The 16,891-nt window shown below is 42.2% G+C and overlaps 1 pseudogene; it reads right to left on the bottom strand.

Moving 5' to 3' along the window:
* Positions 1-1,002: 1,002 nt before the first annotated feature.
* Positions 1,003-1,101, bottom strand: LOC145566343 (small nucleolar RNA R71; annotated as a pseudogene).
* Between the last annotated feature and the right edge of the window lie 15,790 nt (positions 1,102-16,891).

The following is a 16,891-nucleotide window of genomic DNA, read 5'->3' as shown; positions in this document are numbered from 1 at the left end:
TGTTTTACTTGATTAGACTTGATTTATTTTACCATAGTGCCAACCATAATATCAACTCCATCTTCGAGGTAGCTTGACTTAGACACTAGTTTTCATCATTGCATTCCCTAGGGATCGACCCTTAACTTGCCCTATATTCATATAAGGTTGGTTAGGTGTTTACAAATTTTGTTTGACTTGGGAAAAGGGTAGATAACGACATACATTTTCCCCCTCGTCAAAATGGCGCCGTTGCCGGGGAGTGCTATTGGTGCTTAGCTTTTGTTGTTGAGTCTACTTCATTTTAATTGAATATATATATATATATATATATATATATATATATATATATATATATATATATATATATATATATATATATATATATATATATATATATATATATACATATATATATATATGTATATATAAAAAGATTTTGTTTCTTTAGGCTACACTTGTAGCCGTGCTACTAATATTTTCTTTGAAGTTTTGCATGCATAGAGCTCGTGATCGATCCATTGTGCCTTTTGACCCGGAAATTGAGAGGACTCTCTCAAGAAGAAGAATAGCTAATCGATTCTCCTTGGGGTATAGTTCTTCAAGTGAAGAAGAGATTGAAGAGCAAGGCATGGGAGAAAATCCGAGAGTGGCCTTGAAGGAGCTAGGAATACCCGGTGCTTATAGGTTTGAGAGCAGCATAGCTCCGCCTACAACACCGGCAAATGATTTCGAGATTCGGCCGGCCATGATCACCTTAATTGAGAGGAGGCAATATAGTGGGGCTAAGAATGAGAGCCCGTTGAACCATCTTAAAGAATTTGAAAAATATTGCAACACCATCAAAGTCAACGGAGTTTCTCATGAGTTCATACGCCTCAAGTTGTTCCCCTTCTCTCTCATAGGAAGATCCTTAGAGTGGTTAGATAAAGAGGTGAAGCCCAATTCCTTGAGAACATGGGATGATGTTACAAAGGCCTTCTTGTCCCGTGTTTACCCTCAAAAGAAGACGGCGGAGGCAAGAGCCTTGATTCAAGGGTTCAAGCAAAGGCCAAATGAAAGCCTTTACGAAGCATGGGAGAGATACAAAGAGTATCAAAGGGAGTGCCCTCACCACGGAATCCCAACATACCAAGTGGTCCAAATCTTCTATGGCGGTTTAAGTCCCCAAGGCAAGTCATGCCTTGATGGGGGGGCCGGGGGTCCTATCATGAACAAGACCGAAGAAGAAGTGGTGGATATCATTGAGGACGTGGTAACGTACTATAGAGATTGGCAAGATGGGGAGAGAGACTCTTCAAGCAAGCAATCTTCATTGTACTCGGTAGACCATCTAAATGCAATCAACAACCTTTCCTCCCAAATGACAAACTTGGGAAAGGAGATGACCGCAATCAAAGCCAAGTTGGAGAGCACTTCTACTTCATCCCAAGCTACGAATCTTCCCTCCCAATTTAAAGGGAGAGGTACTCCTTCTAACTCTCAACCCCCTCCCTCTTGCCTATGGGTTGTTTGTTTTGTGATGCATGTGGATCGTATGATCATGACTCTAGTAATTGTCCTAATGAATGTGTTGATGAGTTTGATAACAATGAGAGTGAGCATGTGAATTATGTGTCAAATAATAATGCTCAAAGGTTTGATAATCAAAGAGGTCAATGGAATAGGAATTACCAAAACCAAGGCAATTTTGACAACTATAATCAAGGTGGTGGTTATAGAAACCAAGGGAACCAAGGTTTTCGTGGTAGCTATAATAATCAAGGTTATAGTGGCCAAAATCAAAGCCAAAATTATGGTAATCAAAACCAAGGTTATGGAAATCACAACCAAGGTAGTGGTAACCATAATCAAGGTGGTGGTAACCATAATCAAGGTTATGGACAAAATCAAAATAGGGGTACTTGGAACAATCAAGGGAAGGGCAATTTTCAAAATAATGCTCAAAGAGGTCCCCCACCCAGATTTGTTCCAAGGACTCAAGGAGAAAATTCCTATTCCCAACCTTCTTCACCTAGGACCAATTTGGAAGAAATAATTGAGAATCAAACCAAGTTGTTGAACACATACATGGCCGTTAGTGATAAGAAGTTCAATGAAATGATGACCCACAATAAAATTCTTGAAAATCAAATTTCTCAACTTGCTAATGCTTTGAAAGATCATGCAAGCCCTTCTTCTTTACCTTCCCAAGGTCTTGATCCCAAGAAACAGGTGAATGCTATTGTTACTAGGAGCGGTAAGGTTCTTGAGGAGAGATTGCCTAGGAAGGGTGAGGATAAGGAGATTCCTAAGAAAGCCTTGGTTGAGAATGAGGGGGTTAGGGCATCATTGGATGAGGTTGTGGTTGAGACACCTAGAGAGGTGAGAGTAGAGAAAGAAATTGTGAAACCCAAGCTCCCTTACCCACAAAAATTCATGAAACACAAATTGGATGAGCAATTTGGGAGATTCATTGATATGCTAAGACAACTTCATCTTTCTCTACCTTTTACCGATGTGATCAACCAAATGCCAAATTATGCCAAATTCCTCAAGGACATTTTGAGTGGGAAAAGGACTTGTGAGGTTGTGGAAACTATCAATTTGACCGAAAATTGTAGTGCTATCATCATGAACAAAATGCCACCCAAATTGAAAGACCCCGGAAACTTCTCCATCCCATGTGCCATTAACAAGATGCAAATTGATAATGCCTTATGTGACTTGGGAGCTAGTGCTAGCATAATGCCATATTCGGTTTATCAAAGGCTTGAACTAGGGGAACTCTTACCTTCTAACATTACCTTGCAATTAGCCGATAGGTCAATCAAGTTTCCAAAAGGTAAGGTAGAAGATGTTCCATTGAGGGTTGGGAGGTTTGTGTTCCCGGTGGATTTTATTGTGCTTAAAATGGATGAAGATTCTACCATTCCAATCATTTTAGGTAGACCCTTTCTTGCTACCTCGGGTGCTATGATTGATGTGAGGAGTGCAAAGATTTCCCTTAAGGTAGGAGATGAGGTCATTGAATTTGATTTGAATGAAAGCATGAAATATCCATCTTCTTCTTTAGAAAATTGCATGATGATTGATTCACTTGATCATGTTGTGTCTTCCATGCATGAGCACTTGCTCACCTCTAACGATGCTCTTGAGAATGTTTTGTTGAACAAGGACAAAGTAGGTACACCATGCATGGAAGTGGCATTCTATGAAGAATTGCTTAATGGAAGCATGGAAGAAGTGGATGAGCAAATGTGCTTGAAAATCTCAATCAAAGAGGCTTTGCAAGCGGCCACATCAAAGGAAGGTAATGGTGTGCCTATGGTAGAGCTCAAACCTCTACCATCACACCTTAGGTATGAGTTCTTGGGCCCTCATTCCACTTATCCCGTGATAGTTAGTGCATCCTTGAGCGTGAGCCAAGCTCAAGCGTTATGTGGTGTTTTGAGAAAGCACCAAGGTGCTTTGGGGTACACAATTGATGATCTTAAAGGTATAAGCCCCGCCTTGTGCCAACACCATATAACACTTGAGGAAGGCGCTCTTCCTTCTATCGAACGACAAAGAAAACTACATCCCCAAATGGGAGAGGTAGTTAAGAAGGAGATCACCAAGCTATTGAATGCGGGAATCATATTCCCCATCTCTAGCTCAAGGTGGGTCTCCCCCGTGCATGTCGTTCCAAAGAAGGGGGGCATGACCGTGATTGAGAATGAGAAGGGTGAGCTCATTCCAACTAGGACGGTCACGGGTTGGCGGATGTGTATAGACTATAGACGTCTAAACACATCCACCAAGAAGGATCATTTCCCTCTTCCATTTATTGATCAAATGCTTGAAAGACTAACAAGGCACAAGTTCTATTGTTTCCTCGATGGATATTCGGGATTCTTCCAAATCCCCATTCACCCCGATGATCAAGAGAAAACTACCTTCACATGTCCTTATGGGACCTTTGCCTATCGAAGAATGCCCTTTGGGTTATGCAATGCTCCCGCTACATTCCAAAGGTGCATGATGAGTATCTTTGGGGATATGTTGGAGGAGAAAATGGAGGTTTTCATGGATGACTTTTCGGTGGGGGGTGTCTCATTTGAGGAGTGCCTTGTGAACCTTGAGAAGTGTTTGGAAAGATGTGTTAAGGTCAATCTTGTTTTGAATTGGGAGAAATGTCACTTCATGGTGGAAGAAGGTATAGTGCTTGGGCAAAAGATTTCAAATAGAGGCATTGAGGTGGATAAGGCAAAAATAGAAGTTATTGAGAAACTTCCACATCCGGTGAATGTCAAGGGTGTGAGATCATTCCTTGGTCATGCGGGTTTCTATAGAAGATTCATCAAGGATTTTTCACTTATTGCTAAGCCCCTAAATTACCTTCTTCAAAAGGATGTTGAGTTCATTTTTGATGACAAATGCTTGAAGGCATTTGATAAATTGAAGAAGGCCCTTATCTCCACTCCTATTGTTCAAGCCCCAAGGTGGGATCTTCCTTTTGAATTGATGTGTGATGCAAGTGATTGGGCTATTGGAGGTGTTTTGGGAAAACGTGTAGAAAAGAAGCTTCATGTGATCTATTATATGTCCAAGACACTCAATGGGGCTCAAAAGAACTACACAACAACGGAAAAAGAATTTTTAGCAATTGTGCACTCTTTTGAGAAATTCCGTTGTTACTTGTTGGGTTCCAAGACCATAGTCTTCACGGACCACGCGGCCCTCAAGTATCTCTTTGCCAAGAAAGAGTCCAAGCCTAGGTTGATTCGATGGGTGCTTGAATTGCAAACTTTTGAGATTGAGATTAGGGATAAGAAGGGTGCGGAGAATGTTGTGGCGGACCATCTTTCTCGCCTTGAGGGTGATCATATTCATGATGATGGTTCACCAATTGAGGATAGAATGCTTGATGACTTCTTATATGCCATAGAGGTGAAGGAACTCCCATGGTATGCCGACTTGGTGAATTTTCTAGCATGTGGGGAGTTTCCACCCTCTTTCTCAAAGAACCAAAGGAAGAAAATCAAAAGTGAGGCAAGACATTACTTGTGGGATGATCCCATCCTATACAAACGAGGGGTTGATGGCTTACTTAAGCGTTGTGTTCCGAATGAAGAGGTGCCTAGTGTTTTAAGGATGTGCCACTCGGACCCTAGTGGTGGGCATATGGGTGTTTCCAAGACCGCTACCAAGGTTCTTCAATGTGGTTTGTGGTGGCCGCATCTCTTCAAGGACTCATGGGGCTTTGTGAAGTCATGTGACCGATGTCAAAGGGTTGGGAATATCTCCAAGAGGAATGAGATGCCTCAACAACCCATTCTTGAGTTAGAGGTGTTCGATGTTTGGGGGATTGACTTCATGGGACCGTTCCCATCTTCATATGGTAATCAATTCATACTTGTGGCTGTGGACTATGTTTCTAAATGGGTTGAGGCCATTGCCTCCCCTACTAATGACCACAAAGTAGTGCTGAAGTTGTTCAACAAAATCATCTTCCCAAGGTTTGGCGTGCCTAAGGCTGTGATAAGCGATAACGGATCTCATTTTGTTCACAATGCTTTCCAAAAGATGTTGAGGAAACATGGAGTGCATCAACGGTTCGGCCTTCCATATCATCCTCAATCGAGTGGCCAAGTCGAGGTCTCCAATCGTCAAATAAAGCTCATTCTTGAGAAGACGGTTGCAAGGAATAGAAAGGATTGGTCGAACAAGTTAGATGATGCTCTTTGGGCTTATGGAACGGCTTTTAAGACACCTATTGGTACCACTCCATATCGCCTTATCTATGGCAAATTGTGCCATCTCCCGGTAGAGCTTGAACATCGTGCCTTATGGGCTATCAAGAAGATAAATTTTGACTTAGCTAGTGCGAGGGAGAAGAGGTGGTTGGATCTTCATGAGCTAGAGGAACTTCGACTTGATGCTTACGATTGTGCTAGCACCTACAAGGCTCGCTCCAAAGAGGTTCATGACAAGTTGATTGAGAAAAAGGAGTTTTGTGTAGGTGACAAAGTCCTCCTCTACAATTCAAGGATGAAGTTGTTTTTCGGAAAGCTCATGTCAAGATGGAGTGGACCATTCTTGGTGAAAGATGTTTTTAATAATGGTGCCGTGGAGATTTCTCCTTTGAACTCCTCATCTTCATTCAAAGTTAATGGTCATCGGCTCAAGAAGTACTATGAGGGAGTGTTTGTTGGACTTGTTCACAAGATGATTCTTTTCAAGCCACCTTGAGATGGTGGTGCACGTCGAGCTAACGACGTTAACCAAAAGCGCTTACGGGAGGCAACCCGGATTCTCATCTCATTTCTTTTTCTTTTCTTTTCTTTTATTTTTCCTTGATTGGTTTTTGATTTTATTTTTGAGTTAGTTTTGTGTTTGTCTTGTAGGTCAGGCATTATCATCGCTTGTTGAAAAAAAAAATAATAAAAAAATAAAAAGGGGGTTTGAAGAAAAGTTAAGAGTGCTGGGGAGAGGGCTCCCCGAGGGCAAGGAGAGACCTCGGGGGCAATTTCTCCTCTTGAGGCAAATTTATAATGTCATTTCCAGGAACTTCCCGCGGTTGCCCCGCGGTCTCTCCGCGGGCGCGGGAGATTCTGAAGAGGGCGCCCCCTGTTGGAGAGGGCGCGGGCCTCAATTCGACCAAATTTGAAGCTTCATTCCAGGAAGTCCCCGCGGTTGCCCCGCGGGCGCGGAAGGTTTGGGAGCGGGCGCGGCCTAAATTCAAGCAAATTTGGAACCCAATTCCAGGGACTTCCCGCGGTTGCCCCGCGGTCTGTCCGCGGGCGCGGGAGATTTTGTAGAGGGCGCGACAAATCTGGAGAGGGCGCGGCCCCCCCATCAGGTACTAAAATTCTGAAATTCCAGGAAGTCCCCGCGGTTGCCCCGCGGTCTCTCCGCGGGCGCGGGAGATATTCCGCGGGCGCGGCATTTTCGTGAGAGGGCGCGACGAACTGGGTTTTAACCCGGGGCACGCCTCTCTTCTCCCTCTCTCCTCTCTTATTTTCTCCTCTTCTCCTTATTTTTCCCCTTTCTCTCTCTACCTCCTCACAAACCCTAACCCCAAAACATCAATTTCCCACAAATTTCTTCACCTTTTGCCCAAATTTTTCGCAATTTCTTCCATTTTCCTCCATTTTCAACACTCCTCCTCTTCTTTCTCGTGCTTCTTCGGGAAATTTCGGGTCTTTGAAGTGCTTTGAGTTTAATTTGAGTCTCCAATCTTGGTATACTTCTAACCTTTGTAATATTTTTGTCAATTTCAATTGATTTCTTTACATTGGTTTGTTTACCTTGAATTTGAGCATGATGTTTGTGTTTTATGGTTGATTTATGGGAAAATTGGTATATTTGGGTGATTGTTACTTTTTCTTGTTGATTCATGATTATATTGTTGAATGATTGTTGATATTGTAGTTTATTGTTGGATTTTGGTTGTTGTGTTGATTGGAACAGGTACCTTGTAGTTTGTGGTGGTTTGGTTGGATTTGTAAGGAGGTTTGTGAGTAATTTTTGGAGGAAGTTGATTTGTTTGAGGGAGTTTGTTGTGTTCTTGTGACTTGTGTGAATTTTGTTAAAATGGATTTGATAAGAAGAGTCAAAAGTAGCAAGAAGCGCTCAAACCAATCCCCCGGCCAATCTTCTCAAGGCCACTCCTCAAACCCTCAACCCCAACCGCATTCCACACCTCAAGATGATGCTCCTCCTCCTCCTTTACCCCCTCTCAAATTTTGGAACCGGTCTAAACAAACCCCCATCTATAACAAAATGAAAGACCGGAAATTTAGACCCTCCCGGCATTACTTTCGTGAGGATATGGCCAAGTTAGGAATTGAAAATGACCTTGACATCCTCCTAGATAACCTTAGCTTGGGTGAGTTTCTGAAATCGGCCCCTAGAACCTATTTGGAGCCTTCCATTGAATTTTTCTCCACATTTGAGTTCAATATGGTGGGGGAAACCGATTTTATTATTTCCTTCCAACTCTTCAATGTCAAACACACCATGAACCTAGCCGAGTTCAATGTAGCCCTTGGTTTCAACCCCAATGGTGATATCTTCGAGCCCCTTATCTCCCTTGTCCAATCTGAGTATAATGAGGTTTCTTGGTGGAGAACCATAGCCAGCAAGAGGGAGTTTGATTCGAAAAAGTCTCTTGCTAGTGAGATTATCCATCCGGCCCTTAGGATCCTTCATAGAATTCTTGGGTATTCGATTTTTAATAAGCAAGATTTGGGGAAGTTGTCTAGGGAGGAGATTATGGTGTTTTGGATGGCTTCCAAGCCCGAGTTAGGGTCAAGGATTAATTTTGGCTATATCTTCATGAATTGTTGCAAGGATATAATGCATGGGGTCAAAACGGGGGAAATTCATTGTGGGGGCATGGTGACACGTCTTGTGTCGTATTTTAAGCAAGAGGGGTTCTTGAAGTCTTGCACTCCGGTTGGAAGGAGTGAAGACGTGTGGATTAGTTTGAAGCAAGTTAACACTTTACGTTTCATAACTAGCACTAGGAGAACCGTCACCTACTCTTGGCTAGTGAGAAATACCCACCATTGCCTTCTCCCTAACCCGGCCGCAACCTCCATCCTTCGTGAGGCTAGGAACATTTGGATGGTCCCTAGGGACAATGGGAGAATTGAGGATGAGATGGAGGAGGATGATGAGATTGATGGGGGTGATGAGAATGATGAAGAAGATGAGGAAGGAGGAGGAGATGAATATGATGAAGAACAACAACAACCGCCACTACAACAACAACATGAGCATTTTCATGATGATGCTCAAGGAAGAAGAAGAGAAAGAAGACGACAACAACAACAACAAGGTTTCCAAGGGGATGCTTATCTCCGAGAGATGGAGGCCATGAGAGACCAAATGGAGCGCATGCAATTGAGCATGCAAGGTATGTACTCGGACCACCAAACTTTGTCTTATCAAACTAGCGCATTGTATGACGCTAGTGTGCGTAGGGGGGAGGTCACACCTCCGGTCAACTACACTTATGTGCCGCCCCAACAAGGGCTGGTACCTTCATGGGGTGTTGACAACCTCCCTACGTACCCATATTGGCCCGGGGTGGAGGACCCCGATGTGCCATGGCGCGATTTCCCACCTTATGATTATAGGGTCTCGGGGGGGAGTGATTATCGGGGTGATCCCGCATATTACTATGTTCACCCCCATCACCCCGAGCCCCTTGTTCAGCCTGAGCCCTATGACCAATTAACCCGATCCCAACTTGACCTATTCTAGGGTCACTATGGTTTTCCTCCCGGTTACACCGGAGGTTGGGATACGGGTGATGATGGTGCCAGCCCTAGTGGCCAATAGTCCCCTTATGCATGTTTGTTCCCCTTTTTGTTCTCCCCTTTCCCTATTTTGCATGATTATAGGCATCGCGGTCGATGCCTTCATTTTGTGAGGGGGGAGGGTCAAAAAGGATGTTTTATGTTGGTTTGGGGAAGCACTTGGGGCTCGGTGGGAAGTTTTTGATAAGGCTTTTGGTGGATTTTTGCTAATGGTCTCGTTAGTCTGTTGCTTGTTGTTTTGGTTCATTTCTTGATGTTTTTGGGAGTTTCTTGAAAAAAAAATAAATAGAAATTTTGATGATGATGGTTTCTCTAGGTCTTTGTATATAATTTGTATCTAAGTGTTTAATTGGTTGCTTTTGTTTGGAAGTTACTAACAATTTCATTTTGTATATATAGCCTTTTTCTTTAACTCACCTTGCTCATAGCCTATGCTTTGGATTGCAGAACCTTTTGGAGATGCACATTCCTACTCCTTGGGTACTTTAATTTAGAGCGGGTGCTTGGTGAGGCCTTTCTTATTTTACCTTTTTATTTTCACTTCTTCATTTTCTTGGTTGCTTAGATTAAGATTAGATTTAGGAGAAGTTGAACGGTTCGAGGATGTATGATTTTAACACCTAGTGTGTTTGGGGTCTTTGGCGATGTGGCCATTAGACCGCTTGTATGTCGATTGGGATAACGTGTTATGATTGCATCTTTGCTCTTTTCCTCTTTCCCTTTTCTTGTCCTTGTCTAAGTTTCCCATTCTTTTATTTTCTTTTCTTTCCTTTTCTTTTAATCTTGTTTGTGTGCATAACTTTTTGAGGCTTTATTTTCACTCTTTCTCTTTTTGAAAATTGGACTTGTATGCACTGGACTTTTGCTTTTGAATAATGGTCTTCTTAGGTAATAATGGTATGCACGGTTTGAGATTACGTTTGGTTGATTCTAGGATAAAGCATGCTAAGATAGTTGTCTAGAACTAGGGGGATCATGAAACCGGATTCTACTCGTTTGTGGCATGTTGGTAGTTGCTCCCTATCTTTGATTTGACACCCTTAGTGAGTATTTGCTACAACCATGTGAGATTTATATTTGTTCAAGCTTTCATCATACTCTTGCATGAGTGGCATGGATCCTTGATTTTCGCAAACCTAATCTAGAATTTTAGCGTATGATTCCTAAGACCGTGACCGAACTACCTAGGGAGGACAAAGGCAAGTTTTTCGGGGAGGTAATTTTCTCTTTCTAGGATAGTCATTTTTTTGGTTTGGGATACATTTGCCTACTTGTTACCCCTTTGAACCCTTTTCCCTCTTTTCTAGCCGCAAAATTAGATATCTTGAGCCTTTTGTTTCGTTCTCCTTCTTTTTGGTTTTTGTGAAGCAAGGGTCAATGTTTGGTGATTGTGGTCTATGAAGTTGGGGTTTGGTTCGAATTGGTACATATAATTGAGTTGTTTATATTTGGTAAATAATGGCAAATGCTTATGTAAAACCCGTCCTTAGTAAAAAAAAGGGCAAGGACTAATGCTTTTAAGGAGTTTAAGGAAATTCAAACAATTTTATTAATGAGAAAATTCAAAAAAAAAAAATATAAAAAAAAAATAAAAAAAATTGAAGTGTCTTTCTCCTCTCTATGCATTGAGGACAATGTTTCTTTTAGCTTGGGGGGAAAGCGCTTGCGCTTTTTGTTCTAATGATTTTAGATTGTTGCTTTGAATAAGCTTGGGGGTGTTAATACGTTTTTTTTTGGTGATTACTTAAGTTAGGTGTTGAGATTTGGCCGGTCTTTGCTTCACAATTTAGGATAACCACCAAATTTTATTTTTTTTAAGCCTACCTTAACCCTTCTTGCCTTACGTTACAACCTTGGGGAAGACCTTTGGACCTAGGAGTTGAGTCTTTCATCGGTGGAGGGAATCATAGGTTGTAGACTAAGGAAAGGGGATGCGAAATCAAGATGTCGAGTAGCCCAAAAATTTGATCTTTTTCCGGTTCCTTCGCGGAATCTATGAGATGCTCACTATGGGGAGATATGAGATTAGTAGGGGGAACGCGGTAAGACCGTTTGGGATGAAAGTGGAGTGTGATAACTAGTTCCTATGCTTAGCATATTTATGTTTCAATCAACCTTAGGTATCTTATAACGTGCATACCATAATTCTCTTTAGAAAGGTTGTTATTCATTTGAATTATAGTCTCTTTGTAAAGTCCATTTTGTAAAGATTTTGTTTCCTTTTTCCTCTTTCTTTTCCTTCTCTAGTTTGCCTCTTGGGGGTTTGGTGGAGAGTTATGGGTAAACTCTTAGGATACCCTTACGAGAGCATCACTCGTCCTCTAGAGCGATCTAGGGCTTTAAATGGCTTGTTGTAGCTAAAAACAACCGTGATTCCTACGACAGTGAGTCTTAGTGTAAATTCTCGCCCCTCTTTTTCTTTTTGCTTCGAATAAGCCCTTCTTATTCCTTTTAGCCTTTGTTTTGCTCAGGACGAGCAAAATTCTAGCTTGGGGGAATTTGATGAGTGTCATTTATGGCACTCATAGGGTAGTTTTTTAGGGTTATTTCTTTCCCCTTTTCATGCTTTCTTCTCTTATTTTGAGTCCTTTTTCCTTTAGTTTCTCTTTTTCCTCTTTTCTTTATGATTCTCGTGTTTTTATCGTGTTTTCCTTTATTTGTCTCTTTTTCCCTTTTATTTCCTTTCTTTGTGTACTTGTGTAGGTTTTGTGAGAATCACTTTGGAAAAGGAGTCAATTTGGGACTTTAATGATCAAGCAAGGAAGAAGCATTTGGCTAGAGAGGGCTTAGAGAGGGATTGGAGAGGCCTCGGAGAGGTTTCCAAGGCAAATCCAGCAGGCCGCGGGCGCGGGTCATCTTGCCGCGGGCGCGGGCCCATGTTACTCAAAATTGCCAAAACTTGGCAGGAACTTGTCGCGGTTGCCCCGCGGGCTCTCCGCGGGCGCGGGTAAAATGGAGAGGCCGCTCCATTCAGAGAGACCGCGGCCCCCTGATCAGGCTTTGGGAGCAGGGGATTAGCCGCGGGCGCGGGTTTCACTGCCGCGGGCGAGGATCTCTGTTGCCGCGGGCGCGGGGTCTGCCCAGATAGCCCGCGGAGGGTTCCGTACCCATTTTGCCGCGGGCGCGGGAGCTGCAAATTTCTTCTTTGCTTATAAATAGAATTGTATTTCCTTTTTGAAGGGGGACTTTTGATAATTTTCATTAGCTTAGTTTTAGAGAGAGAATCTAGAGAGAAGTTAGAGAGAAGTTCTTGGTTTTGGATTTGTAACTCAACATTTGATCAATCAAGTTTGGATTTCTTCATTTTCAATCATCAATATTAGTGAGAATCTCTTCCTTCTTTCATCTTTTACTTACTTGCTATTTGATTTTTGCTTGTTACTTGTTCTTCTTTGGATTTGAATTTGATATTGTTGATTATTTTTTATTTCTCTTAGATTTTGATATAGAAATGAAGATTAAAGCACTTTCTAGTTATTTGTTCTTGAATTTCACCATGATTAGTGAGTAGATTAGTTGCTAGGGAAAGGGGGAAGCATGTTTGATTAATGAAATTGCTAGTTGATGCTCTTTGATTGATTGATTTCTTGCAATTAAATTAGTTGACATAGTTTTGCATGTGATTGATTAGACTAGGAGTGATCAACCTATAAGATTAATCTAGGTTGCATTGCAACTCTTAATGACATGAACAATCGAATTGAAAGTTGCTCTAATTGATTGGGTTTGCTTGTGATTCTTCTTGATTTGCCTTTCATAGTGACACCTATATTGGCCTATAGGAGATAGCATTTGAACTCTCTTGATTTCTACTATTGTTTGTCCATTGCAATACTTTAATTAATTGATTGAGCTCTAAACTAGCATTATCATTGAACTTGCATGTGGAACCCATATCCCTAGTGTTTAGACCTTTGTTTTACTTGATTAGACTTGATTTATTTTACCATAGTGCCAACCATAATATCAACTCCATCTTTGAGGTAGCTTGACTTAGACACTAGTTTTCATCATTGCATTCCCTAGGGATCGACCCTTAACTTGCCCTATATTCATATAAGGTTGGTTAGGTGTTTACAAATTTTGTTTGACTTGGGGAAAGGGTAGAGAACGACATACATTTTCCCCCTCGTCAGTTTCATACGGCGCAGCTTTTGCTTGACAGGCTTCATACCTGGAATGAGTGGTATTCTATGCTGAGCTATATCCCTGTCAATTCCTGGCATATCTTGGTATGACCAAGCAAATACATCAACAAATTCACTAAGCAAGTTAATTAGCTCTTTGCGTTCATCTTGACTTAGTGTTAATCCAATTTTTACTTCTTTAACAGTCGTATCATTGGAAATATTAACTGTTTATGTATCTTCGATAACTGTTGTTTTATTTTCGTGTTCTTCCATTGCTTTTATTATTTCTTTGTCATTTTTATCATTAGCAAAGCAATATTGATCAGGGTTAGGGGAATGACACGCATCGTAAGCAAAGGTACTCATTTTATTGAATTCATTGGCTAATACATCAAGAGGGGCAAGGTCAGCTGCGACCTCACCGGGATTACTTGGACTAGAAAGAAAGGACTCAACAAGAGACTTAAGATTGGACTCTATAGCATAAAGAGGGTCGGCCTCAGATTCTAAGGACTCGTCTACAGACTTAGACTCAGACTCGGACTCGCACCCAGACGCCTCAGACTCATCAAACATAGGACCTTCGCCGGCGGTTATTTCCAACTTCTCTCCACTTGGCGTAGTGATCCTCAATGTCTTGCGCCATCCCCTTGAAATATTATCAGCTTGGACGATTAACTCGGAGGGGTCAAAATCCTTGTTTGCTATAACAGCTTGAACAAGCTCGGAGTTATCATTGCAAACGGGCTTAGACTCATTCTTCTCCATTCCAAAAAGCAGGTTGATGCTTAGATCATCAGATTTCGGGCTAGATGGTTTCTCAAATGTGAAGAGCTCTTTGTCTTCTTCAACAAAGTCACAATCGAGGAACATCTCGAATCCTGGTTCACGCTTCCCATTGTGGACGAATGGCTCAGGGAATTCATAGCATGGGAAGTCTTCCCCTTCTTTGATGTACTGGCCATTGAGGGTGAATGGATATGGATCCATGGCCATTTCTGTCTTCGTGATTCGAGTGTTATTGCGAGCCTTCATCTTCAAGAGAGCTTGTTTCACATCTTCTTTTGTTGGCTTGAATCCCAAGCCAAAAGTATCCTTCTTGAGTGCACCAGGATGGCCCCAAAGTTCGGCCATTTTCTTTTGGAGTCCGAGGGTCATTCCAGGGAAATGCCCTTGCTTCCTCAAAATGGCATTAATATTGGTGTTTGAATAGGGATCGAAGTCGAGATGGCACTTTTCCTCCTCTTCAATCACGAGAACATCATCTAGTGAAAACTCCCAAAGATCTTCATTTTCTTCGTCATGTTCGACATGGACGATAGGAGTGTCGATAACTTGAATGCGCATAGGAGAATAATCAATAGTAATTGGAACCCCTCCAACTATGGCTTTCACTTTCTGGTGCAGCGATGATTGAATCGCCTTTAGCTCATGAAGCCAAGGGCGTCCTAACAACAGATTGAAAGAGGCCTTAATGTCCACCACCTGGAATTTGGTGCGACGTTCAATGCCCCAGTAGCTATGTTGAGTTTGATAGTACCCACGGCTTGACGGCGAGTATTATCATAAGCTCGAATCCCTTGAGTAGAGGGAGTCAGTTCTTCATTCTTTATGCCCAACTTCTTTGCAGTGCGGAGTGGGCATACATTGATTGCAGAGCCGTTATCAACAAGGCTCATAGGAACATTCATCTGCCTATACACCACAGTGAGGTGTAAGGCCTTATTATGTTGATCCCCTTCCGGGGGCAGATCCTTGTCAGAAAACGAAATCAGATTGCTAGTACTTGGCAATTCAGTAGTGAGAAAGTTGACCAGTCCTTGAGGAGTCATGTCATCATCAACTCCTATATTCACCAAAACATTCATCACAGCCTTTTGATGCTCGTGGGAGGTGGCCAAAAGCTTCCATACATTCATCTCCACCTTGGTCTTTTGCAATTGTTTGACCACATCGCTGTTCACAGGGTCGATAGGATCAACTATCGGATGTGATTGTGGTGGAGGTGGAGGTGGACTAGGTTGTTGCAACCGTCCACTTCTGGTGAGAAACTTGACCTTAAAGTCTCCCCAAACATCTTCACTTGTGCCAAGAGATGAACAGGCTATATCCTTGAGATAGACGTCTTCATCGTCACTATCCCAAATTCCGTTAACTTCTTCAGAACTCGAGACAAATACAACTTCCGGCAGAGGTTCATTTATAGGTTGAATGAGTATTGACGGATCAAAGGAGACTTCATCTCCCATGATAGCCAAAGCATAAAAAAGAGGACCTGTTTGAATGTTAGGCTTCTTGCCCCCTGGAGGGACAGGAAGTTGATTAGCATCATTTAGGTCTTGGATTGCATCTTTCAACCTCCAACACTTCTCAGTATTATGACCCTTTCCTTGATGAAACTTGCAATAAGCATTGGGGTCATAGCTAGCGGTCCTATTCTCTGGTCGAGGTTATGGAAATGGTCCAATTGGCATAATCAGTCCTTGACCATGCAAACGGTCATAAGCAGCATCATAAGTCATTCCCAAAGTCGTGTAAACCCTCCTTTGCCTTTGGAATCTTTGAGGAGGAGCATTAAGGGCCAGCACATCATTGATATTGATATTGTTGGTAGCATTATTTGGCTTGGAAGACGAAGAAGAAGGAGTGTCGTTCTTCTTGTTTTTCCAAGTGCTGTTATTATTGTTGCTACCAGCAGTCTTCATCAGTTCATCTTCGATATTTATCCCAATATCGTATACAGCTTCAAAGGTACTCAGAGGCAGAAAATTCAAGTGGTGTTTGTACTTATGACTCAGATTGGCAATGAACAAGTGAACCATCTCTTTTTCTTTAGGGGGATCCACCAAGAGCGCGGTTGTTTCCCTCCACCTGCTTAAGTAAGTGGTGAAGCCTTCATTCACTTTCTGTTTGAGAATGGAGAGTTCACGTTCAGAAGTCTTGGCCTGAATGTTACATTTGTAACGATTCATAAAGCTTTCAGCAACATCCTCCCAGGTCGCGACATGTTTGGATTCCAAAGAGTAGAACCACTGTTGACAGGCATGCTCCAAGGAAAGAGGGAACACTGTAGGGAAGAGTGTCACATCTAATCCTTTAAGAGCCATGGTTGCAGAAAAAGCCTTCAAATGGAAAAGTGGATTATCAATAGGCTTGAATTTGGGAATGTCAGCGGTGGAAAACTTCTCAGGAAGCTTGTCCCTTATGGACGAAGAGGTGACAGGTTGTTCCACATAAGTGAATTCTTTAGAAATCTTGCTCATCTGTTCCTTAATCTTGTCCATTGCAGCGGTAGTCACATTGTTTTGATTGTCTTGCTCTACCGTGTTGACTCTAGTGGTGAGTGTCTGCATCATGTTAGACAACATTTCAATTGTCTTGTTGATGTTCTCGATGTCTTCCTTAGTAGCCATTGGTTGAAAGTAGACTGGAGATGGATCTTGTGGAGATGATTGTGGTGGTTTCCTTGTACGCCTCTTTGGTATAAGAGGT

This window comes from Chenopodium album, chromosome 1 (assembly GCF_948465745.1).
Source record: "Chenopodium album chromosome 1, dcCheAlbu1.1, whole genome shotgun sequence".
Lineage (NCBI taxonomy): Eukaryota > Viridiplantae > Streptophyta > Magnoliopsida > Caryophyllales > Amaranthaceae > Chenopodium > Chenopodium album.
The sequence above is the reverse complement of the archived record's forward strand: the minus strand, read 5'-3'. Positions and strand labels throughout refer to the sequence as shown.